The sequence below is a fragment of the Haematobia irritans genome, chromosome 5 (genome assembly GCF_050003625.1).
Source record: "Haematobia irritans isolate KBUSLIRL chromosome 5, ASM5000362v1, whole genome shotgun sequence".
Taxonomy (NCBI): Eukaryota; Metazoa; Arthropoda; class Insecta; order Diptera; family Muscidae; genus Haematobia; species Haematobia irritans.
In genome coordinates this window covers 60504811-60530398 of record NC_134401.1, presented here as the reverse complement: position 1 = coordinate 60530398, position 25588 = coordinate 60504811, and the positions used below count along the sequence as shown (strand labels likewise).

At 34.4% G+C, this 25588-nt stretch overlaps 1 protein-coding gene across 1 annotated transcript in view; it reads right to left on the bottom strand.

The window, feature by feature from the left end:
• The window catches only part of LOC142239201 (odorant receptor 42a-like), an 84523-nt gene extending 75773 nt beyond the window's left edge, over positions 1 to 8750 (bottom strand). Inside the window, exon 1 of the mRNA XM_075310969.1 lies at positions 8637 to 8750. The gene's annotated coding sequence lies outside the window, so the exon portion shown is untranslated. The remainder of the gene's footprint in view (positions 1 to 8636) is intronic.
• Between the last annotated feature and the right edge of the window lie 16838 nt (positions 8751 to 25588).

Sequence of the window (25588 nt, the reverse complement as noted above, 5' to 3'; positions counted from 1 at the left end):
GCACCAAAGATAATAACTCTAGGAAGATAGGAAAAATGGCTACTGAGCACATCAAACCATTTACCACATTAGTTTAATACTCGAACCGACAAGTATTGACATAGCATTAAAATGCAAATAAAAAGAAATTAAGAGCACGAAATAAATTTCCATATTTTTTTGTTGCCTAAAATTTAACATTGTTTCATTAAGAAAATTACATTTTTCATTTAAAAAATGAAAACTAAAAACAACTAAAAGATTGCAAACATGTATTAAACTAATCTGGAAAATGCAATCTTTGTATACGACAAGTATTGACATAGCATTAAAATGCAAATAAAAATAAATTTAGTGCACGAAATAAATTTCTTTAAAGGGGAAAATGTAATTTTTTGTTGTTGCCTAAAATTTAACATTGTTTCATTAAGAACATTAAGTTTTTCATTTAAAAAATAAAAACGAAAAACAAACAAAAAAAAAAAATACAAACATGTATGGAACTAACATGGTAAATGCAACATTTGGTATGACGCAAGCCAATTTCCTATCTTCCTAAAGTTTGTTGTCTTTGTTCATTTACGGTGTTCGATACATACACGTTCGTTCATTTTTAATTTGCAATATGTTTTGTTAAAAACTCACAAATGATGTTGAATTTTGTGTAAATAATAATGAGAAACATTTGACCGATTTTTCTACGTCATTCCCTGATATAAATTTCTTTTTATTCTTAGTTTAATTTGTGGAACAAACGACACGTTTGCATCGAATCAATGGTTTGATACACTCTGCTGCTATTTTCCCATCTTCTTCAATTGTTTTTGGTTTAAATTATCCTACTGGAAATTTCCAAATAATTAATTTTTACAATTTACAGTGGATAACGGCTATAAGAAACTCAGTAAAATACACATTTTTTGTTTCTTATATGCGTTATTTTCTTATATGCAATTATTATTCAAAAGAAAACGAGGGTATGGTGTTTTTAATGACTTTCTTATATCCATAATTTTCTTATATGAGATGCTCTTATATCCATTACCTACTGTACATCTTTGGATATAGTACTTTTTAAAGTAATTTAACCGACATCCTAAAACCCAAAGATTATAGATTACAGAAGATGGAAGATTGGCTACTGAGCACATCAAACCATTTAACACATTAGTTTAATACTCGAACCAAACGCATATACGACAAGTATTGACATAGCATTAAAATGCAAATAAAAAGAAATTAAGAGCACGAAATAAATTTCCATAAAGGGGAAAATGTATTTTTTGTTGTTGCCTAAAATTTAACATTGTTTCATTAAGAAAATTACATTTTTCATATAAAAAATAAAAACGAACAAGTGTATACGGCCGTAAGTTCGGCCAGGCCGAATCTTATGTACCCTCCACCATGGATTGCGTAGAAACTTCTACGAAAGACTATCATCCACAATGGTAATACTTGGGTTGTGGTATCTTAAAACTTCTAAACATCGTTTTCTAAATTGTGAGTTAGTTATGTATAGTTAAGTCTACAAATAATTACGAATCGATATGGACTTTTTGCACGGTACGTAGAGAGCCAGAATTGAAATGTGGGGGTCGCTTATATGGGGGCTATATACAATTATGAACTTGATATGGACCAATTTTTGTGTGATTGGAAATCGCTTTATCTGAGGGATATATATAACTATAGACCGATATGGCATGGTTGTTAACGACCATATACTAGCACAATGTACCAAATTTCAACTGACTCGGATGAAATTTGCTTCTCCAAGAGGCTCCAAAACCAAATCTCGGGATCGGTTTATATGGGGCAATATATGATTATGGACTGATATGGACCACTTTTGGCATGGTTGTTAAATATCATATACGATCACCACGTACCAAATTTCAAGCAGATCGGATGAATTTTGCTTCTCCCAAAGGCACCGGCGGTCAAATCTGGGGATCGGTTTATATGGGAGCTATATATAATTATGGGCTGATAGGAACCAATTCCTGCATGGTTGTTGGATACCATATACTAACATCACGTACCAAATTTCAGCCGAATGGGAAGAATTTTGCTCTTCCAAGGGGCTCTGGATATCAAATGTGGGGATCGGTTTATATGGGGGCTATATATAATTATGGACCGATGTGGATCAATTTTTGCGTGGTTGTTAGAGACCATATACTAACACTATGTACAAAATCGGATCGGATGAAATTTGCTTCTCTTAGAGGCCTTGCAAGCCAAATCGGGGGATCGGTTTATATGGGGGCTATATATAGTTATGAACCGATGTGGACCAATTTTTGCATGGTTGTTGGAGACCGTATACTGACACCATGTACCAAATTTCAGCCGGATCGGATGAAATTTGCTTCTCTTAGAGGCCTCGCAAGCCAAATCGGGGGATCGGTTTATATGGGGGCTATATATAATTATGGACCGATTTGGACCAATTTTTGCATGGTTGTTAAAGACCATATACTAACACCATGTACCAAATTCCAGCCGGATCGGACGAAATTTGCTTCTCTTAGAGGCATCGCAAGCCAAATTTGGGGGTCCGTTCATATGGGGGCTATACGTAAAAGTGGACCGATATGGCCCATTTGAAATACCATCCGACCTACATCAATAACAACTACTTGTGCCAAGTTTCAAGTCGATAGCTTGTTTCGTTCGGAAGTTAGCGTGATTTCAACAGACGGACGGACGGACGGACATACTCAGATCGACTCAGAATTTCACCACGACCCAGAATATATATACTTTATGGGGTCGAGCAATATTTCGATGTGTTACAAACGGAATCCTATGGTGGAGGGTATAAAAAGAACTAAAAGATTACAAACATGTATTAAATGAATCTGGTAAATGCAACATTTGGTATGATGCAAGCCAATTTCCTATCTTCCTCAAGTTTATTGTCTTTGATAGCACCGTGTTAGTAACAAATGGTTATTTTTTTCTCAGGACGAATACTTATTTTAATCAATTTTTTTTTCGATTTTCGCACTAAATTATTTAATTATTTATCGATTAATTACATTTACAATAAAATTATATATATATAATTGTAAGCTTTGGTTCTAGGTTCTTGTTCAAAAAAAAAAAACCAAAAACAAATCAGTAAAAAGTATAAAATTATACTTCTTTGATGCAATTTTTAATATAACTTGATATCGGGTAGCCCAAAGAAACCCTTAATAAAGTTTTTATTTCTTAAAATTGATTATTAAAGAAAAGTAATCGTGAAAAAAATTATGATTTTAGTGGCTTATTACCCACCATAAAACTCTAAATTATATATGCAAAACTTCTTGGTGCATCTTGGTACACGCCAAAGTTCCATCCTGTGACCGTGCAATTAGTTTGTATTCCATCGGGGAAACCAATATTGTTTTGGGGTAAAAAATAGTTGTTCTGGCGTATTGGTTTACACCTTTAGTTGATAGGGTCTTGGTGGCACACCCATGATCTACGATCGACAATCTTCAAAGCAGCTTCCAAACCTTTTTGCGGATAGTGAAAACCACCTTCTCCGCTTATTTGGCTCGGCTCAATACCAAAATCATTTGTGTAAAGACAGGATCTTTGGAACAGGACAAGCTTTTTTTCAGTGTGGGCAATCACAATTGCCCCTTTCCATCACTTGGAACTTACTTCGTTTGACTGTTTGTAGCCGCTAATTTTATGTACGAGTATGTCCTTAAAATATGAATGCTATCTCTGCGTAGCGTAAAAGGCGCATTTTTACTTGACTAAAAGTTGAGCAACTTTTCCTTGAAGCCTGTCTCTCGTTTGAGATAGATAATTGTTTATATAAAAGAAAATTCAATTGAACTGAGATCTAATCTCAAAAATTAAAAATAATGAAATAATCCTTAAATTCGATCAAATTTTAGCACTTTTGTCACTGGAAAAAATTACATAATTTATACTTGAAGGCGAGTTTTGAATTTGGCATTTTAAGTTGCATTTAACACGTTTGTGAAGGTTTCTATAATATTTTGCCTATATGTATAAAATCGTTCTATATAATTTTCTTTTATGTAAAGATACCCATTTTAGGTCGAATCTCCTCACTCTAAAGACAAAACAACTTCATTAAAAAATTTTGGTCAAGGCGTAAATTCGCATACCCTATTATCCGGTTGTAAGCTTCATTTGGGTTCCAATTTATTGTACAACTAACCTATTATTTAACATGTATATACGGCTGAATGTTTGGCCAGCCCGAATCTTATGTATAATCGAATAACTTGGGTTGTGGTAAAAGTTGCCGATGGCAAGGTAGAGTTTTATTTCTCACCACTGTCTGGGAGTCACCCACGACCTTGGTAAGCAAGGCGGACCATTGCTCCACGGTGCCCAAGTAAATGTATGTTTCTGTTAAATAAAATTTGTTTAATCGGCTCGTGGGCACCGAAAACTATGCTATATAAATATAACTGTTTGAATGTGTGCATTGCTTGTGCGTTGGTGGCTATAGCGATAATTGTCTGCTGATGACAATTATAGCTACTTAGCCCAGTGGATGGTGTAAAGGGTGATACGGTCAAAATTTGGTCAAGGGAAAACGCGTGTAAATCGGTGAAATGGTTTATTTAAAAAATCAAATTAAATTTCTTTTTCAAGTTCAATTAGTATACAATTCAGGAAAAATATTCAGTTAGGCTTTCGCTTTTCCAAATCCGAATTGCCGGGCCTCACGCTTGACACCTGCCATCAGATTTTGTACAGCCACCTTGTCCACCTTCTTCGCCGCAGAAAGCCAGTTTGCCTTGAACTGCTGCTCGTCCGTAGCAGTTTTTCTGGTCTTCTTTAGGTTCCGCTTGACAATAGCCCAGTATTTCTCAATTGGGCGGAGCTCTAGCGTGTTGGGAGGGTTCTTGTCCTTGGGAACCACCTGCACGTTGTTGGCGGCGTACCACTCCATGGCCTTTTTACCGTTATGGCAAGATGCCAAATCCGGCCAAAACAGTACGGAACACCCGTGTTCAAACATTCTTTCACGTAAATTTCTTGGTTGACAGTCCCGGAAGCTATGAAAATGCTGCTTTTGAAGCCACAGGTACAGATGGCTTGCCAAACCAGATATTTCCTTGCGAACTTTGACAGTTTTATGTGCTTGAAAATATCTGCTACCTTTCCCCTTCCTTTTGCCGTATAAAACTCCTGTCCCGGAAGCTGCTTGTAGTCGGCTTTGACGTAGGTTTCGTCGTCCATTACCACGCAGTCAAACTTCGTCAGCATCGTCGTGTACAGCCTCCGGGATCGCGCTTTGGCCGTTCTTGTAAGTCGATAGTCCGGCTCGTTTTTTGACTCGATGCACGGTTGTAGACGATACACCCAGCTTATTTGCGGCATCTCGGAGAGAGAGGTTAGGGTTTCGATTGAAACTACCGGCAACTCTCTTTGTCGTCTCAGCGGCTTCCGGTTTTCGATTTCCCCCCGATCCAGACTTCCTGGCTGTCGACAAACGTTCCCCAAACACTTTAATTACATTTGTAACGGTTGATTTGGCAACTTTTAGCGATTTTGCCAGCTTTGCGTGCGAGTAGCTCGGATTTTCGCGATGCGCGAGCAAAATTTTGATACGCTGCTCTTCTTGCTTGGACGGCATTTTGACAACTGAAGAGTGAATTCCAAAACCAAAATAGGAGCAAGATTCTACACACACACCTTCAAAATGAGGGGTGTTCAGGTTTTTTAAATACAAAATTGAAAGAAATACGTCAAGTTTATATTGACCAAATTTTGACCGTATCATCCTTTATTGGCTTAAAAATTGCATGGTCCGCGGTTCGATTCTCCTCCAGGGGAAAGGTAACATTTATAAAATTTATAAAATCGAATAATTTCTTCTACATAGTTTGTATTACAGAAGAACTAAAAAACCTCGCGGAAGTGAGAAAGATGTGAGTTTTTACATCCTGGAACAGAATAAACGTTTATCACAAAAAGTATATACTTTTCTTCCAAATAAAATTCCTAACAGCGAAAAGCAAATGAGAAACGATATTTGTTTGCCTAAAATTTCGTTTGGGATGAAAGAATTATTTTTTTTTGTGCGTGTAATAAGCTGAGTATTATGTTCAGTTTTCAAGCTGAAAAACAGCTTGTTTTCACGGTTGCTTTTTTAAATTAGTTAAATTATAAATATAAAATGGTTCACAATCAATTCCTTTGATCTTTTCCATTCACAAGACTTCATAAAAATATAATCTTCTTCATATAGATTTTTGTACTTTTAATATAGTGTTTTGGTGAAAAATACGAACATAGTACTCACCATTTCTGAGTGTTTCAAAGCTTCTCTAAGCTAAGCCCTTCGGATTCGGCTATGAAAAGGAGGTCCCTTGTTATTGAGCTAAACATGGAATCGGGCAGCACTCGATGATAAGAGAGAAGTCCACCACTGTGGTATCACAATGGACTGAATAGTCTAACTGAGCCTGAAATATCGGGCTGCCACCTAACCTAACCTAACCTACCACTGTCTTTTAAATTGTAAGTTAGACCAAATGGAGTCTGCGTTAGATAAAATAAGTATATACGGCGTTAAGTTCGGCCGGTCCGCATCTTTAATAACCACCACTATGAATCGAATATACGTATACTCCTCCAAGGGGATCTGTTGAAATGGTACGTTTTCTGATGTTTAATATAAACTTTCGTTTGTCTAAAATTTCTTCCTGGGGAAAGTATTTTTTCTTTGGGTGTATAAAAGGTTCCCTTTTTATTGATCGGTATATATATAGGAGTCTATAAATAATTATAAAACGATATGAAGCAATCTTTGCGTAGTAATTTGAAGGTAAAATTTCAATAGGATGAAATTTGCTCCTACAAAAGGATCATTAAGTCAAATCTGAGGATCGGTTTATATGGGGGCTATACCTAGACTAAAAAACATATTGTCGTGAGGCCAAAGATTTCATGTCCTTAAAATACGAAGATGCATTTTTCTAACGTAAAGTTTTTTCGTTTTGTCCTTATGGTTAAGTGATTCGACTTAAAAATTGGTATCCTTACACAGAAAAAAATTTCACGAAAAATTTTCCAATTAAAATCTTAATTGATAATATTTATTTAAAAATTTAATTGAATCAACAAATTTTTTAATTGAAATAAAAATCAATCACACAAATTAATAGTATCAATTAATTTTTTAATTGGATCAATTAATTTTTTAATTGACTGTCAATTAATTTTTTAATTGATGCTATCATTTCTGTGATTGAAGACATTTCAATTAAAAAATTAATTGGATCAATTAATTTCGTGATTGAATCAGAAAAATATTTTTTTGTGTGTAGATGAAAGAACATTTTGTGTGACTAATATTGACTTGACTTTAATAATCTGAAAAATTCTTCAAAATTAATGACTTTGTATTTAAATTTGTTGTCTTTTGGCATCTTGAGTACAAAGCAGAAAAGCCTTCAAAATGGAGATGACTTTCAACACTTTATTTTAAATAGGATTTTTGCTTGAAATATAGCATAATTTCTACTTGAAGTCGAGTCTAAATTTGGAAATTTAAGTTGTCGTCAACACGCTTTTAAAAGATATTGATTGTACATGGAGAAAAAAGCAGAATAAACTATAATATTAAAATTTGCTTCATACACTGAAAAAAATATTGTCGTAAGGTCAAAGATTTCATGTCTTTAAAATACGAATACAAATTTTGCTTAGCATAGAAGACGCATTTCTCTAAAATAAAGTTATTTTCCTTGTCCAAAAGTCGATAAACTTTTCAATGAAGTCGTATTGTCCTTATAATTAAGTGATTTGACTTAAAAATGGGTATCTTAACATGAAAGAAAAAATTTATAGGCTAAGGTCAACTTGACTTTAATAATTCAGAAAAATTCTTTAAATTTAATGAAATTGTCTTTAAATTTGTTGTCTTTTTGCATCTTGACTACAAAGCAAAAAATCAATCAAATATAGGACATGTTTTTCAAAACTTTATATTAAAGATGTTTTTTACTTCAAACATAGCATAATTTCTACTGGAAGTCGAGTCCTAATTTGGAAAATAAAGTTGCCGTTAACTCGTTTTTAAAGGACTTTGATAGCATATGAAGAAAAAAAGCTGAGAAAGTGAAAAATTAAAATTTGCTTCCTAGAAGCAAGTACACAAAACCTAAATTTAAAAGAGAATTGTGTCTTAAAAGTATCCTTTCTTGTATTCTCCGCTTCTTTGGCTCGGAATCAATACCAAATTTTTTAAAGTAAAGACAAAATCTTTGGAACCGAGTATGATTTTTTTTCAGTGTAGAATCAAGTTCCCAAAACTCAAAATATAAAAGAGAATTGTGGCTTAAAAGTATCACACAGAATGTTTTCACGACCCATAATACATATACTATGGTAGAGCCATAACAAATACAGGTTACCAACCAGACCCTTTCAAAACTTTTACACTGAAAATGATATCACCTCACATTTCATGGAAAAGCAGTGAAAAAATAGAAAACATTGTTAGCCAATTTCATTTGCAAATTGATTTTTGCTTATCATCCAGCATGGCCATACCATGACGATTGATTCCAATCCCAAAAGTCAATGACACACTGTCATTTGGAGGAAAACATACAAGGGCCTTGCATTAACGGATAATACGGAATTCCATGGGCACTTACACAAATTTCATTTTATTTTTTGATTTTTGTTATTGGGAGAAAATCAATGAATCTGTTCCCAGCACCAGTAACACAGTTCGAATGCACTACCGCTACGCCACCAACACCGCCAACAATACAGCCAACTCACAGAATGAGACACTAAATTACAAAATTGGCTGGAATCGAAAGGCGTAAACATCACAAAGCAGTCACGTAAAATATTGATTTTATGCAAAAGCTTCCGACAGCGATGACGACCATGAAATGCGTGCGATTGCTCACTGTGGCCCGTGCATTGCACCGAAAAAAAAGTTTACTATTTTTTATGAAAAATGAACTAACCCATAGTAAGAATGACCATGATTTGGCGCCAAAGATTTTTTTCATCTAGATAAGTTCATGATTTTCTTATAAATTAGTTCATGTATTATATCGTATTTTAGTTCATTATTACTATGCTGTGGGAAGAATATAGTTAAACTCATTCAAAATATTCCTGCTATCCGGAAAAATTAACAATTTTTTGGGAAACTTGTATTAAGAAATTGGTTTGAAATAAACTGTTTGTCGGTATAATTTTCAAAAAAGTAGAGAAATTGAGGAATCAAAGGTACAACAAGCCTGTATACAACTAAGAAATTTTTCGTACAAAACAAGTCAATTTTCTATAACCACCAGTATTTTATTTCAAAGAATTATTATTATATTACACAAAACTATGGCTTATGATATACAATAAAGGAAATATTTTTATTAGTACGTTGGACGCATTTACTTGTCGGTAGTTAGTAATTGCTTCTTCAAAAGAGTAATATTCTATGTTATTAGGACTAAACTAATTAATTTAAATTTCCATTTTTTCTATCCATATGAAAGATATATGTGGCATAAGTTGCTATATTCAATTGAATTGTCCAATTTGGCTTATAAGCATCTGAAATTGCAAAGTTATACAAAATATAAGAAAAATATTATTAATTAATTAATTCTATCGTTCATATTGATCTCTAACTTACGGTTTTCAAGAGTATTTCCTAGAGTCAATAAGGATATCAGCTTAATTAGTATTAAACAGTAAGAATATTCAAAAAATTACCATTACGAGACCTGTCTACCTGCAAGTGAAAAAAATAATTTTTAATAAATTGAATTTTTGGTTTTATTAAAAACGGACAAAATACCGTTTATAGAAAAACTTACCACATTGAAAAATCCATCCAGTAGGTACATTATTGGAATCATATCCATGGACAAATGGGACATTATTGAAATTATTCTCAGAATATATTTGAAATAAAAAATATTATAAAATTAGACATAATTTCCACTTGTCAGTATAGCATTTAGTATTTAAGGTGGATATTAAGTTCGAGTTTAGCGGCTAAAATTGCAATTTCCATGATAAGTTTTCTTTAATAATCCATTATAAAAAATAATCTTTATAAAAAACTTGATTTGGTCTATTCTCCATCAAGTTATATTTAAATTTGTATCGAAGACGTATAATTTTATACTTTGCTTAGTGATTTATTTTTAATTTTAGCGGCTAAACTCGAACTTAGTACTCACCTGTAGGAATTGCTGTAACATAAAAAATATAGATTCAGAAAAATGGTTGCTTCTCAACCTGTGATCCAGATGTAGAATAAATATAAATCATCCTATTACCACTCATGTTGTATATTTTTTATGTAAATCAATTTAAAATCCGCACTAATTTTAAACTTACATATTAACAGAAATATACAGTTCCTTAATCTGTTATTGTTTTTTTTTTTTATCAATAAAAAGCGTTTTTGATTCCTCTAACATCACATCATTCACTTCTCAGTTTCTAAAATGTTTCGAAATAAATGTATTTTCATTAATAAACACCAATACCGCACGTACAATTTTGCAAAATTAAATCCACGTGTGCACTTCATAAATGCATCAACATAACTGAATGCAACAATAAGACTCAAAGACACAAATAGTCATAAGGGATACATACCTGCCGTAAAGAAAAACAACTCCACACACACACACACGATCCCTTTCTGATCTTGCTATTGCAAAAAAACAACTCTCACCACAAAAGATACCAACAACACACAAGGAACATTCCATTGTCTCTAGAATCAAAACAACCAACAACAGTATAGATGACGCAATAACAAACAAAAACAATCATACGATATATACACAAAATGTCTCTAAAAACTCCCTCACATGATGCACTCACATTTTCCAGTAGCACGTTTATTGATTAGTAGGAATTCTATCTATAAGTTAAGGTAAAATATATACCAAATCTATGAGGAATCTATAAAAATTATATACACCTGTCAAGGATTATATTAAATAATTTTTATTCTATTTTAACTAAAATTTTCAATGTGAGTAAAAACACTCCAACATATAATAAAAAGGGAAATAATCTGTAGGTAGTCATCGTACGAATCGGTAATGTCGTTAAGTTAATTTTTACTAAAAAAATTTTTTTCCATACAAAATTTTGTCTTAGTAAATTGTCCACATTTCGTAGTAAGATTTTTATATTGCCCATGTATTTTTATAATAGAATCAACGATGCATTAACTACTGTGTTGGAAATTTATTTAAGGAAAAATCCTTCCCATTTCGTAGTTAGTGAACTAAAAAACATTTACTGAATTTTTATAAGTTTTGCTTTAGCTATGTTAATTTTCGTTGTGGTTACGAAAAATGAACTATATTACAGTAAATTTGTTGAACTATGTGGAAGTCAAAATGGTCCTTAAATTTACAAGACACTTTTTTTTCTGTGTGCATTGGCTGCCTCTTTGACTGTTTGTCTGCTGCTTGGCTGTGTGCTAATGCAAAGAGTATCGGGTGCATCGTTAAGTGTGTCAGTCGGATGCAATGAAGATGGCGAGGATGATGACGGGAAAGATGGATTTGATGATGATGCTGATGTCTGCATCAAAATGCAATGCAAAATAGTCCAACCGTCGTTGTAGGGATGGATGTCTGGCTGTATGCCCGCCTTTGTGTCTACTGCTGTACCGGTACAGAGATGGATAGGAGGACGGACGCGCATGTGTGAATAGCGTGATTTAATGGATTATATAATTACTCAATTAAAAATTAATAAATCAATGATGCTTACGGTAGTCAGCTGTAGTCGGCCAGCGTGTGCAGTAGCAATAAAAATGTAGGAAGTATCTGAAAATCTCAATGGGACAAGCAACACGATCCTTGTGATTGTGAGAACCTGTTTCGTCTGATAGACTATGATGATCGGTTCGAATAGCTTATGAATATGAATTTGACGCCCGGGTGTCTTCGTCCCACATTCAAAATAGGGATTATCATTAGAAATATACGGATGTAGTATGGTGTTGCCGGTATTTTTCTCACTCCTGTCCTCAAAGTAGGACACTTTCGTCCCCATAAATCCCAAAATTAAATTAAAATTTCTCTCATAAAATCCCAGTACATAAGATCAAGATTTCGAAACAAAACACCAAGAGACCGGCGATGGATTTTCTTATGCTCGAGAAATGAAAATGGGAGTTCAGTCGCTATTTATTTATGACCGAGAATTTACTTCTAAATACTCAAGTAGTTAAAATTGGTTGGTAGATCAATATCAAGGTTAACCATCTTCATATGGAATATGTCGTCCAAATCAGTGATGAACACTGATGAGGGGCAATACTTAGGTCTGAGTCATAACGACGAATAATTTCACAATTAAAAACATGTAAGGAAAGTCTAATGTCGGGCGGGGCCGACTATATTATACCCTGCACCACTTTGTAGATCTAAATTTTCGATACCATATCACATCCGTTAAATGTGTTGGGTGCTATATATAAAGTTTTGTCCCAAATACTTATATTTAAATATCACTCGATTTGGACAGAATTTGATAGACTTTTACAAAATCTATACATGGCAGCTATATCTCAATCTGAACCAAAATAAATAGGGATCGTCTTTGAGCCGAAACAGGACCCTATACCAAATTTTAGGACAATCGGACTAAAATTGCGAGCTGTACTTTGCACACAAAAATACATCAACAGACAGACAGACGGACATCGCTAAATCGGCTCAGAATTTAATTCTAAGCCGATCCGTATACTAAAAGGTTGGTCTATGATTACTCATTTTTTGCGTTACATGCAAATGCACAAACTTATTATACCCTGTACCACAGTAGTGGTGAAGGGTATAACAAGTATATAAGCCGTAAGTTCGGCCAGGCCGAAGTTTATGTACCCTCCACCATGGATTGCGTAGAAACTTCTACTGAAGACTGTCGTCCACAAACGAATTACTTGGGTAAATACGTATATAATTAAGTTTGACAAAATTTTCTATAGAAATAAAATTTTGACAACATTTTCTATAGAAGTAAAATTTGGACAAAATTTTCTATAGAAATACGATTTTAACAAAATTTTCTATAGAAATAACATTTTGACGAAATTTTCTATAGAAATAAAATTTTCACAAGATTTAAAATTTTGAAAACATTCTCTATAGAATTAAAATTTTGACAACATTTTCTACAGAAATAAAATTTTGCCAAAATTTTTTGTAGAAATAAAATTTGACAAAATTTTCTATAGGAATAAAATTTTGACAAAATTTTCTATAGAAATAAAATTTTCCTACATTATTTTTGACTCGAATGGCAACCATGATTATGAACCGATATGGACCAATTTTTGTGTGATTGGGGATCGACTATATATAACTATAGACCGATATGGATGGTTATTAGCGGCCATATACTAACACCACGTTGCAAATTTGAACCGGATCGGATGAATTTTGCTCCTCCAAGAGGCTCCGGAGTTCAAATCTGGGGATCGGTTTATATGGGGGCTATATATAATTATGGACCGATATGGACCAATTTATGCATGGTTGTTAGAGACCATATACTTATACCATGCACCAAATTTCAGCCGGATCGGATGAAATTTGCTTCTCTTAGAGGATCCGCAAACCAAATCTTGGAATCGGTTTATATGGGGGCTATATATAATTATGGACCAATATGGACCAATTTTTACATGGTTGTTAGATACCATATACTAACACCACGTACCAAATTTCAACCGGATCTGATGAATTTTGCTCCTCTAAGAGGCTCCGGAGTTCAAATCTGTGGATCGGTTTATATGGGGGGATATATATAATTATGGACCGATGTGGACCAATTTTTGCTTGGATGTTAAGGACCATATACCAACACCATGTGCCAAATTTCAGCCGGATCGGATGAAATTTGCTTCTCTTTGAGGCTCGACAAGCCAAATCGGGGGATCGGTTTATATGGGTGCTATACATAATTATTGACCGATGTGGACCAATTTTTGCAAGAGTGTTAGAGACCATATACCAACATCATGTACCAAATTTCAGCCGGATCGGATGAAATATGCTTCTCTTATATGCTCTGCAAGCCAAATTTGGGGGTCCGTTTATATGGGGGCTATACGTAAAGGTGGACCGATATGGCCCATTTGCAATACCATCCGACCTACATCAATAACAACTACTTGTGCCAAGTTTCAAGTAGATAGCTTGTTTCGTTCGGAAGTTAGCGTGATTTCAACAGACGGATGGACGGTCGGACATGCTCAGATCGACTCAGAATTTCACCACGACCCAGAATATATATACTTTATGGGGTCTTGGAGCAATATTTCGATGTGTTACAAACGGAATAACAAAGTTAATATACCCCCCATCCTATGGTGGAGGGTATAAAAAAAATGCCTTAGCCATGCTGACAAAATTATTACAAATTAGCGCTAGGGTCCTGTGTCCGTCTCTAGCCTTTTTTACAAGTGTAAACCACTATTGCAAAGTATAAACCACTATTGCAAACGTGATTTATTATATTGAACCGATTTCATAAAAATCCCAACAAAACTCTCTAAATTTATGGAAATTCCCCACCAAATCCAATTAAAAAAATATTTGATACTATTAATTTTTGTTTCTATTAAAAAATTTGTTGAATCAATTAAATTTTTACTTGAATATTTTTTAAAACTCAATTAATACTTTAAGTGGAAAAATTTTCGTGAATTTTTTTCTGTGTAATGTGTATTAAAGAATTCTGAAAGTTGCATTTATTGTGAACTAAAATTACGACACATTTTACTTAGCATATACGCAAGGACATAAATCGTTTAGGTATCGCCAATGTTGTTCTTTATTACAGTAAATTTTACCAAAAAAAGGTAGATGGTTGGTAGATTGGTAGAATTCTTGATGTTTGATGGTAGATTTTGCAAAATATTCCTCTCCGACTAAAATGTAGTTCAAAAATTGTCTATAGAAATAAAATTTTAATAATAGTTTATTTTTTTTATAGCAATTAATTTTTTTTATAGAAATTAAATTCATTTTGTTTTATTAAAGTTGGTTTGTACTTCAATCATATTTGATGTTTTGATCTCAGCTTAAAAGGTTCAAGTGTGGTTCACTTTGGGTTTGGTGAACTACCAGAATTTGTTCTGATAATTGGTTGATAGTTTTGCTGCAAGTAGCGATATAAAATTTTGATTAAAAACTTCAAAATCAAATTTCAAAGAAATTTTAGTAAAATTTTCTTCAAACCTTGGTAGATTATTTTCGACATGAGTGGCAACCGTGGTGGTAGATCGATATGAAGGTGAACTATCTTCATAATTTCTATATTTATTGAATATATTGCCCATATCAATGATGAACACTGACGCGGGGCCAAAATTTAGACCCGAGCCCTCACGAAATGATTTCGCAATTGTAAAACTATGTCTTAGGTTAGGTTAGGTTATGTGGCAGCCCGATGTATCAGGCTCACTTAGACTATTCAGTCCATTGTGATATCACAGTTGTGAACTTCTCTCTTATCACTGAGTGCTGCCCGATTCCATGTTAAGCTCAATGACAAGGGACCTCCTTTTTATAACCGAGTCCGAACGGCGTTCCACATTCCAGTGAAACCACTTAGAGAAGCTTTGAAACCCTCAGAAATGTCACCAGCATTACTGAGGTGGGATAATCCACCGCTGAAAAACTTTTTGGTGTTCGGTCGTAGCAGGAATGTGTATGCAAGGCGGGCATGCTAACCATTGCACCACGGTGGCTTCCTATGTCTTAGTAAAGCTGAGTAAAATTATAAATTAGGCCTTGGGCGCCCACAGTAAAATTCTGTGTCCATTTCTAGTCCAAAACCTCCATTTGCGCCCTATTGTATGTCGTGCAATAAAGAGAAGCAATGTATGTCTATTTTGAAAATGCGCTGTGATTCTTCTTTACTAATGTGCTAATAAAAAGAATTTAATGTAAGTCCGATTTATTATACTCAACCGTTTGCCATAGAAAACATTCCCACATAATTCCCCAAATGTATGGAATTTCCCCACTAAATCCCCAAGTCCTCTACTCAAAAATTTCGTCCCCAACCACAAAAAAATATCCCCAATACTGGTAACATAACATGTTACTTACGTGCACAAAATTTACCAAATACCATTACTAGAGTTCAATTCGTGTAAGGAATCGTAGTGTGAACTATATCCTTCTTTGGCTTTTTCTTATTTTTTCTCATTGCAGAACCTGTAAGTGTAGATTTTAATTTTGTTACCTTTGGCAAAACCTCAGCAAATGTTTAATTAAATTAAAGTATTTTTGCAGTCTCCACGCAGTAATCAGATCGACAAAGTAAATGACGCCTGCCATAAAGCAGCAGCAGAGTTAGCGGTCATGATAAAGATTCGGATGTACACAGGAATATTTGATGGCCTCAGCAAAAAGACAAAATATAATGAAGTGAAATCTGGGTGTTGCTGAAAAGGAAGAAATCAAACTTTTCCAAATAAAAATGCCTATCGGTATGTCTCTCCATTCGCTTATCCATCTGTCAATGGGACAAAACAAAGCCAGCGGTGGCGTTTCAACCTGGGTGTTGAATGAAGCCTGCCCACGAATCCATGAATTGGACTTTTTATTGCTGATGTATAAATTGGAACGTAGGCTTTTGGCTGATGTGGTTGCCATTGTTACTTTATTATTTCGTTTTGTTTTTGTTACCTCAACTACTGGGGCAAGTCTGCTGCACCCTCATCTGTTGGAATACGTCAAAGACGCGCTGCCGTCTTTGTAATAAAGTTCAGTTCGAGAGAAAGATGCCACTATGGCTAGATCGACGGACGGACGGATAGAGTAATCGCAGCAACACACCATGTTTACACCCATGATTTGCATTATTCATGTTACGACTGCAATGCGATATGAATGCCACTATTGTCTCTTCTCATGATGGCAACCTCACTTTATCTAGCACCTTCTTTCATATTTTCATCGAAGTAGAGAATGGGAATGGGAGGCTCTCGTATAAAGGATAGGTGGTTACTGCAGTTGTTGGGCTGGTGACGTTCAACCTCTTAAGGATACTCGAGACTTCCGAACATATGAAGGCAACGCATTCCCTCCATGAGGATGGATGAAGTTGACTGAGATGACCGAGTTGGGGAGGGCATGCGGGTATCTATCCATCTGCCTATCCGCACGTTGAGACGTCAACATTTTTATGAAATATTTTCACTTGTAATTTTCCTATTTCCATTATGATTTGTTGTTTTGCACTTTGTCGCTTCACAATGACGCCGCCGCCAAAACGACGGATGTTTTGATCTTTACCGTTGCTGTTGAGAGATACCCGATGAAATGTTTTAGGCTTCAATCGCCGTCGTTCGACACTTCAGCACCACTTCTCTGCCACAGGTCGGTTGTCAATGCAGTCAGTTTATCGTATTGGTTGGTGGGACCCATCCCCATCATGTCGTTAATCTCCTTCCTCATGCTTAGCGTTTGTAGCTCGTCGAGTAGCATCTGAGGAGTATCTGCGAGCATTTGAAGTTCAAATTTAGCATAAATGCTAAGCTTTTTCGGCATTTTTTTGTTTTGTTGGGATCCGCATCACTTAAGCGAAAACATATTTAACATTTTTAGCAGCTATTTTGCATGATTGAAGTTAAGATCATATGCAGTAGGGGCGAGTAGGTATGTCCAAATGTCTGTATGAAGCAATCGAAGTAATATTTTGTTATCACTGTGGCTTCAAACCTAATAATGGTGGTTAAGTGAAAAATTTCGTTACATGCAATTTGAATTTTATGAGTGAATTTCGCCATTTATTTCACAGCGAAACAATGGCCTGTTAAGGCCGAATTAAGCACTCTTTTAGTAGAATTAAAAAAGAAGGCTTGATCCAATATTCATTAATGGTTCACTATAATTTCACAGAAACAATATCAACCATAGGATGGGGAGTATATTAACTTGGTCATTCCGTTTGTAACACATTGAAATAATTCTCTAAGACGCCATAAAGTATATACCCTATATTCTGGGTTGCAGCGTTACCGTTGGAAATTTTGAAAAAGTTGCACAATTATTTTTAAAAAGTGTCACAAAAAGTGGTAACGGTAACGCTGTTGGGTCGTGATCAAATTCTACGATGTCCGTATGTTAAAATTACACACAAGTAGTTGTTATTGAAGTAGGTCCGATGGCATTCAATAATGCCCTATCGGACTACTTTTACTTATAGCCTCACATAAATCGACCCCCGGATTTGAATTGCGGAGCTTCTTGGAGTAGCAAATTTCGATGGTCTCCAAGAACCATGCAATAATTGGTCGGTCTATAATTATATATAGCCCTCGTATAAACCGATCCCAAGATTTGACTTCCGGAGTCTCTTGGAGGAGCAAATTTCATCCGATCCGGTTGAAATTTGGCCTGTATCATATCGGTTCATAATTATTTAAAGACTTCTCAATGTGATCAAGAACTAAGGAAGGACAATTTATAAGACAATGTTAAGAAATAAAACCCTACCTTGGCATTGACAACTGTTAATGTAACCCCTGTCTTTAGTAGGAATTTGTACGCAATTAATGACCCAGAGAAGGAATATGATCACCTCAAACATGTTTCAAGAGCAAAATGTTATTTTTGGATGGTGACCATGTAACATGTTTGTCGCAAAAATTTTATTTTCTCACCAAACATAACATGCTTTCCGAAAACATATACATAATTTCTGACCATCCAAAAATAACATTTTGCTCTTGAAACATGTTTGAGGGTGTGGTGGAGCGTATATAGGATTCGGCCTGGTCGAATTTTCGGCCGTATTTACAAATAGAAATTTAATTGATTTGATAAAAGTTTAAGTGGTTCCACTAACTTTTTAGCCAAAAAAAATCAATCACAAGAATTACTAGAATCTATTCAATTTTTAGTTGAATCAATTAATTGTTTAGCTGGTGTCGATGATTGATATTATAAATTGCGTGATTGAAGCAACATCAAATAAAAACAAGTAAGTAAAGTAGAAAGTCGGGAGGGGCCGACTATATCATACCCTAAACCACCCTTACTGAATTAGTAATCATAAGCATTTGTGGGGTAACATTGGAAGATAAACCGCAGTTGCATATTTAATAAAATTAAGGGGTACATGTTTATGGTTGCTTTGTCTCAATCTGACTAGAGCTCATAGTCAGTGTTGCCAGGGAAAATGTTCGGTTTACCCTACAAGGACAAAACAAGTTCCCTACTTTCCCATACATTCCCAAACAATTTTCCCTACAATATTTTCGTTAAATTTAAACAAATTTTACCAAACAAAAATGGTTCTAAGTACACGCAGAGAAGGAATATGATCACCTCAAACATATTTCAAGAGCAAAATGTTATTTTTGTATGGTGACCATGTAACATGTTTGTCACTAAAATGTTATTTTCTCATCAAATATAACCTGCTTGCCGAAATCAGACGCATGATTTTCGAGAAAATAACATGGTTGCGAAAACCATGTTACATGGTCACCACCCAAAAATAACATTTTGCTCTTAAAATATGTTTGAGGTGATCATATTCCTTCTCTGGGTGTACTTTATTATTTTAAAACATGAATATGCAACGTATATAACTTAGAATATAAATTTGTATTACCACCACGGTTGCCACAGTTGGTAGAATTCTACCCAAATTAGTAATCTTTTTTGTTAAATCTCTATAAAAATAAAATTTTGGAAAAAGTTTCTATAAACAAATTTTTGTGAGAAATTTTTCTATAGAAATAAAATTTTGACAATAAATTCTAAAGAAATAAAATTTTGAGATAAAATTCCACAGAAATAAAATTTTGGGAAAAAATTTTATAGAAATATAGAAATAAAAAAGAGAAAATCGTTAAATTAGTGTGGGTAATAAATACAAATTTGTAAAAATCGAGCAATATTCTTATGTAAGAGCTACAAGTACGTATAAGTACGATCGGCTAGTACATCAAAATTTGAGTAACATTGGTTAATAAATAAGAGTACTATGGCCAAATTTGGGAAAATCGAGCGATGCATATATATGGAAGCTATATCTAAATCTGAAACAATTTGCTGAACAATTTTGCGGGTTTGATTAATACCACAAAAGGTTACCTTGTGCAAGATTTGAGTAAGATCAGTTAGGAAATGAGGCCTTTATGGTCAAACATAAGGTTATAAGGGCGAATTTTTCAAAATCGGGCGATACATATATGGGAGCTATATCTACATCTGGACCGATTTCGATGAAATTTTGCACATATAGTTAGTACTATATAGGACTGGATCTAGCCAACTTTTAGTAAGATCGGTCAATAAATAAGGGTTCTATGGCCAAATTTGGGAAAATCGGGCTATACATATATATGGGAGCTATAGCTAAATCTGAACCGATTTCGATAATTTTTTGCACATATAGTTAGTGCTATAGAAGATTATATTTAGCCAACTTTCAGTAAGATCGGTTGATAAATAAAGGTTTTGTGGCCAAATTTGGGAAAATCGGGCGATACATATATATGAGAGCTATATCTAAATCTGAACCGATGTGGATGAAATTTTGCAGACTTGAAGAGCGATGGAAAAGATTACCTTTTGCCAAATTTGGTGACGATCCGTTTGAAAAAAAGCGCAACGTGACCCCATTTGTCGAAATCGGGCGATACATATATATGGGAGCTATATCTAAATTTGATTCGATTTCTTCCAAATTCAATAGCGTTCGTCCTTGTGCCAAAAAAACTCCCTGTACCAAATTTCATCAAAATCGGTTAATAATTGCGACCGGAATCCTGTGAACAACAAATACATGGACAGACGGACGGACACCAAGCGCTAGATCGACTCAAGAGGTGATTCTGAGTCGATTGGTATATATTTTATGGGGTCTAAAATCAATATTTCTGGTAGGCACATTTTTTGGCCGATCAAACTTATTATACCCTGACCACTATGTGGTTTAGGATATAATTAATTGGATCAATAAATTTCCTGATTGAGAAAAAAAAACTTTTTCTGTGTATAGTTGCATATCGGCTAATTTTGGTGTGGTTGTTAGATTACGGGGGTCGGTTAGGGCTATACATACCTAAATGTAGACTCGGATGACTATAGATGAATACCTTCATAGATGAATACTTTTAGAATTTCAAGTGAATTTGATGAAACATACTCTTCTCTCAAGACAATGGATTCAAATGCTACGCTTTCCGAAGTAAAATTTGAAATTTGTAATAATAGAAATTTTTCATTTAATTTCAAGAGAGAATCATAAATATCTGTATAAGCTTTCAAGAAAATCGTATGCCAATATATCGCATTTCACATGATTCGAGACCTAAATTCTGTTGTTAATCATAATTATAATTTCCTACGTGCCTAAATGAAATTACGAACATGTCAAATGAAAATTGCCATTTCTACGGGTCCCAAAAGTCAAATCGGGGGATATGTCTATATGGGAACTAAAGAAATCAAACCGGGTGACTGATTTGTACTACAATAAAGTAAAGTGATTTTGTTTTTTTTTTTTAATTTTATTGTTTAAAAGCAAATTATGTCGGAAATAACATCAAATTTCAGAAACGGTTTAGATATGTGCGAATTGGCTACCTTTCGTACGACTTATGGCCTTCAAACGGCCGACAAAGACATCACATGCTGCATCAAAGTGGACCTGTGCTATTTTGGCTCATTCCCTGCGAAGCACCGCCTGGACATGATCGCGCAAAAGTCTAACGGATTGAGATTCGGATATTTTGGTCGTCATTGTGCAGTAGGAATTAAACGAGGAACCTCCATTTAAACTATAATTTGTTGACACGTACTGCCAAGGGTTGTCTTTAGGACATTTTCCCTATAATATTCTGTATTATGGGAGAGACCATCAACCGCTATGGCGGCCCACACCATTACCATCGACGGCGTTTGGGTTCTAGTGAGCAATCGAAGGTGTAAATTTCAGCTTACCTCTGTGGAAAGTAATCACGAAATCGGTAACTGACCATTTTCGTGCACTTTAAATGCAACTTATTGGCTTTTCCCAATGCACTTTTTGGAACTTCAATGGCTTTAGTGCAAGCTAATTTTTCAATATGTGATCAAATTTGGCCTTCATTTTCAGATTCAATGTCTACACACAGAAAACATATTGTTTAGAAAACGTTAAAGTCAATAGAAAATTATTCGCTGTAACATACAGTTTATTACAACCACTAAAATTGTTAAATTTCAATAATAAGTCTGTAAAACCATATGAAAATGAATTGTACGGAATGTTGATATTCACAACCAACTGGGTGTGTTAGCAACTGACTTACTCTCTTTCCAAAAATATTTTTTCCTATTAGTTACTTCAACTTCGGAAAGTGCTGTTTTCGAACCATGTATTGGTTGTACCAATCGAATGAATTGGTTACATTAATACTTTTGATTAAATTGATACCCACAATCAATTTACTGTGAACAGACCCAATACAGCATTGTTTCAAATTAATTTGGTATTCAGAACCAAATATTTACTGTGGCTATGATTTGTAATGGCATTTAAAATGTAACATTTTAATTAATTTTTCTTCGTTGTAAAATAATTGAAACAAAAAACTAAGATGGGATATTACGTGAAAGTCGCATACAGACGAATATCTCCTATCGTTAAGTTTGCAGAACAATTAGAGGATATCAAAAGATACAACGGTTATTGTGAGAAAAAAGTTGCGTTTTTATAAAATATACACTGAAAAAAACAGTGAACCCACCAGAAAGAAAACTTTTGGTTAATTTTAGAAAATTTTGAAAATATTTAGAAAATAGTATTAAATAAATAGTATTACAAACGCTGCCATCACGCCGATATCACAAAAGTAAGTAAATATTTTTCGACAAATTCGAGAAAAACTATTAGACATAATTAATTTTTTGGATTTGTTAAAGAAATTTTTGTAGTTTGAAGGAAAAAATTGGAGTTCAAAATTGCAAGCATGTCTTTGGTGACATACGTAGTTCATTATGGGCGCATTATTGGTAAAATTTACAAATCTTAAGAAATTCTGAACTACTTTGTGGGAGACTCGGATTTAATAAATCTTATCTTAATTTGTGTATAATTTTGTCCTGTTTTTTAGTTCAATTAATTGACGTACGCAAAAAAATATTAGAGTAAAGGAAACATAACATAATAATTCCATGAACTAAAATAAAGTGAAATAGAGAGTTCACTTTTTTTAGTGTAGTTTTGACCACGCTACTATCCTTCAATATTGATAGTAACGGGTTGAAATTTATTCCTGCTTGTGCACGCAAAGAAAAAAACGTTTGGAAAACGTGTACCGAAAACGTTTTTCTTTTGTTAGAGTTTTTTGAATTGCTTCGAAAAGTATACACTTTTATCACCAAAAAAAAATCATTTGGTACAAAATTTTTATTTTTTCAATAAAAAAAGTTATTTTTGAACCAAAAACACAGTCTATTTCGTTTATCTCAAACACTGTTCTTTTCTGACTTTAGGTCTTTAATAAGACACATTTTAAAGTTCATAGTAAAATTTAATATAGTAGAATGTAATGTTGAACATTTTTTCGGAATCTTTCGACCATCTCTGGAATATATGTAAAAAAAAAAAAACTTTGGTCGAAGCAGGGATCGAACCCACGACCCTTGGCATGCAAGTCGGACGTAGCAACCACTGCACCACGGTGCCCAACTAAATGTATTTTTCCGTTAAATAAACTTCGTTTAATCGGCTCGTGGGCGCCGCAAGCTATGCTATATAAATATAACTTATATGGGTAATTGTCTATTGATGACTATAACGGCTACATAGCTCAGTGGATAGTGTGTTGGCTTACAAATTGCATGGTCCGCGGTTCGATTCTCCGTCCAGGCGAAAGGTAAAAAAAATTTAAAATTTATTAAATCGTATAATTTCTTCTACATTGCTTGTATTACAGAAAAAGGTGCTAAGAAATTAAAAACTTCGTGGAAGTGAGAAAGATGTGAGGGAAAATGCAATTAGCCAGAAAAAAAATTTTTTTTGAGTTAGTCTTTATGAAATTGTTATTACATCCTGGAAAAGAATAAACGTTTATCACAAAAAGAATATACTTTTCTTCCAAATACACTTCGTTTCAACGAAAAGCAAATGAGAAACGAACTTTGTTTGTCTAAAATTTCGTTTGGGAGGAAAGAATTATTTTTTTGCGTGTGTCACTTCTAGATTGCGATTTTCCAGTATTTGCATAAGAATTAAAATTATGTATTTTTACAGTAAAACGTCATTTCCATATTAAAAGGAGATATCGTATTTAAAGACGAAGATCTACACGCAAAGAAAAACCATGTTTGGACATGTTTGCCGCATCAATTTAATGCTTATCTAGAGGATGTAATTGCCGCGAAAACCATGTATTTTGTCTTTGTAAAAATAGTTTTCGAGCGGAGAAAAATGTATGGTGGCATAAATAAATAATATCATAAATAAACTGACTTTACAGAAACATTTGAGAATGTAATTGAATATGAACTAGAAGAAATAGAACCAGTAGCGAAAATTGTTAATTACCACATATGTACTGAATTTAAAGAATCTGTACTGAACAATTCTCAGGAGGATTTTAATAATGTGAATATTCAAATTGTGGTGGACAATGAGGAGTATGAAACCAAAACTTCATCTTTAATCAATAAGGAGGTATAGGAATTTACGTTTATTCCGCAACCGTCGAACTGAACGGACGTGTTTTTTAATAGTGGATTATTTCATCGTAATAGGTACCTATTACGAATTTCACGTGTGGTGGAAAATTAAACCACTATGTAGCGAAATTCAAAGTCGATTGGAAGGTTGGTCGTTTGGATGAGGTGGATGGATCAAGACGACATGCAGTGTTTATATTGAACATTGAGTCGCTGCCACATCTAGCCCAGACCCAAGGACATGTAAGTCATGACTTTCATGATATCCATATGAAGGTATACAAAAGCGATCAGCCAAAGGATTCCGAAACGAACAAGCCTCCGGTAGAGTCAGAAAAAGAAAAATCTTCCGAAGCTGAAGGTGACATTGACATGCAGACATTGACGAACATTGTATGTGGGAAGTCCCTACAGGCTCAAACCTCACCAAAGCTGAACCGCGGGTTGTTGCGAGAGTCACCGAGATCTGTGAAGAGGAAGCCCTTGATGACTCAAATGAAGCGGCTGATGTGACGGTGGTTGAAAATTTGGATGGTTCTACGGTTCCTCCAGATAAATCTTCACCATTGTAAGGCCGCTTGTGCTGCCTTATAAGTTCTCCTGATGAAAGTAGACATAGATATAGTTCTTATTCAAAAACCATACATATATAAGAACAAGATCTGTGAATTAAGCACTCCGGGTTTCAAACTTTTGCATAATACCAGTAAAGATATAAATCGAGCATGTATAATTGCAAAAAAAGAACTAAACTTGTTTCTGCTTCCTTCATTGAGCAATGCAGACACTGTCGTAGCCAGTCTAGAGATATCCAATTGCAAATATTGGGTATGTTCGGTCTACTTGGGACATGTTAGGGAGATGCCTCCATGTGCCGTTAAGACCTTAGTTGAGGAGTCACTGAA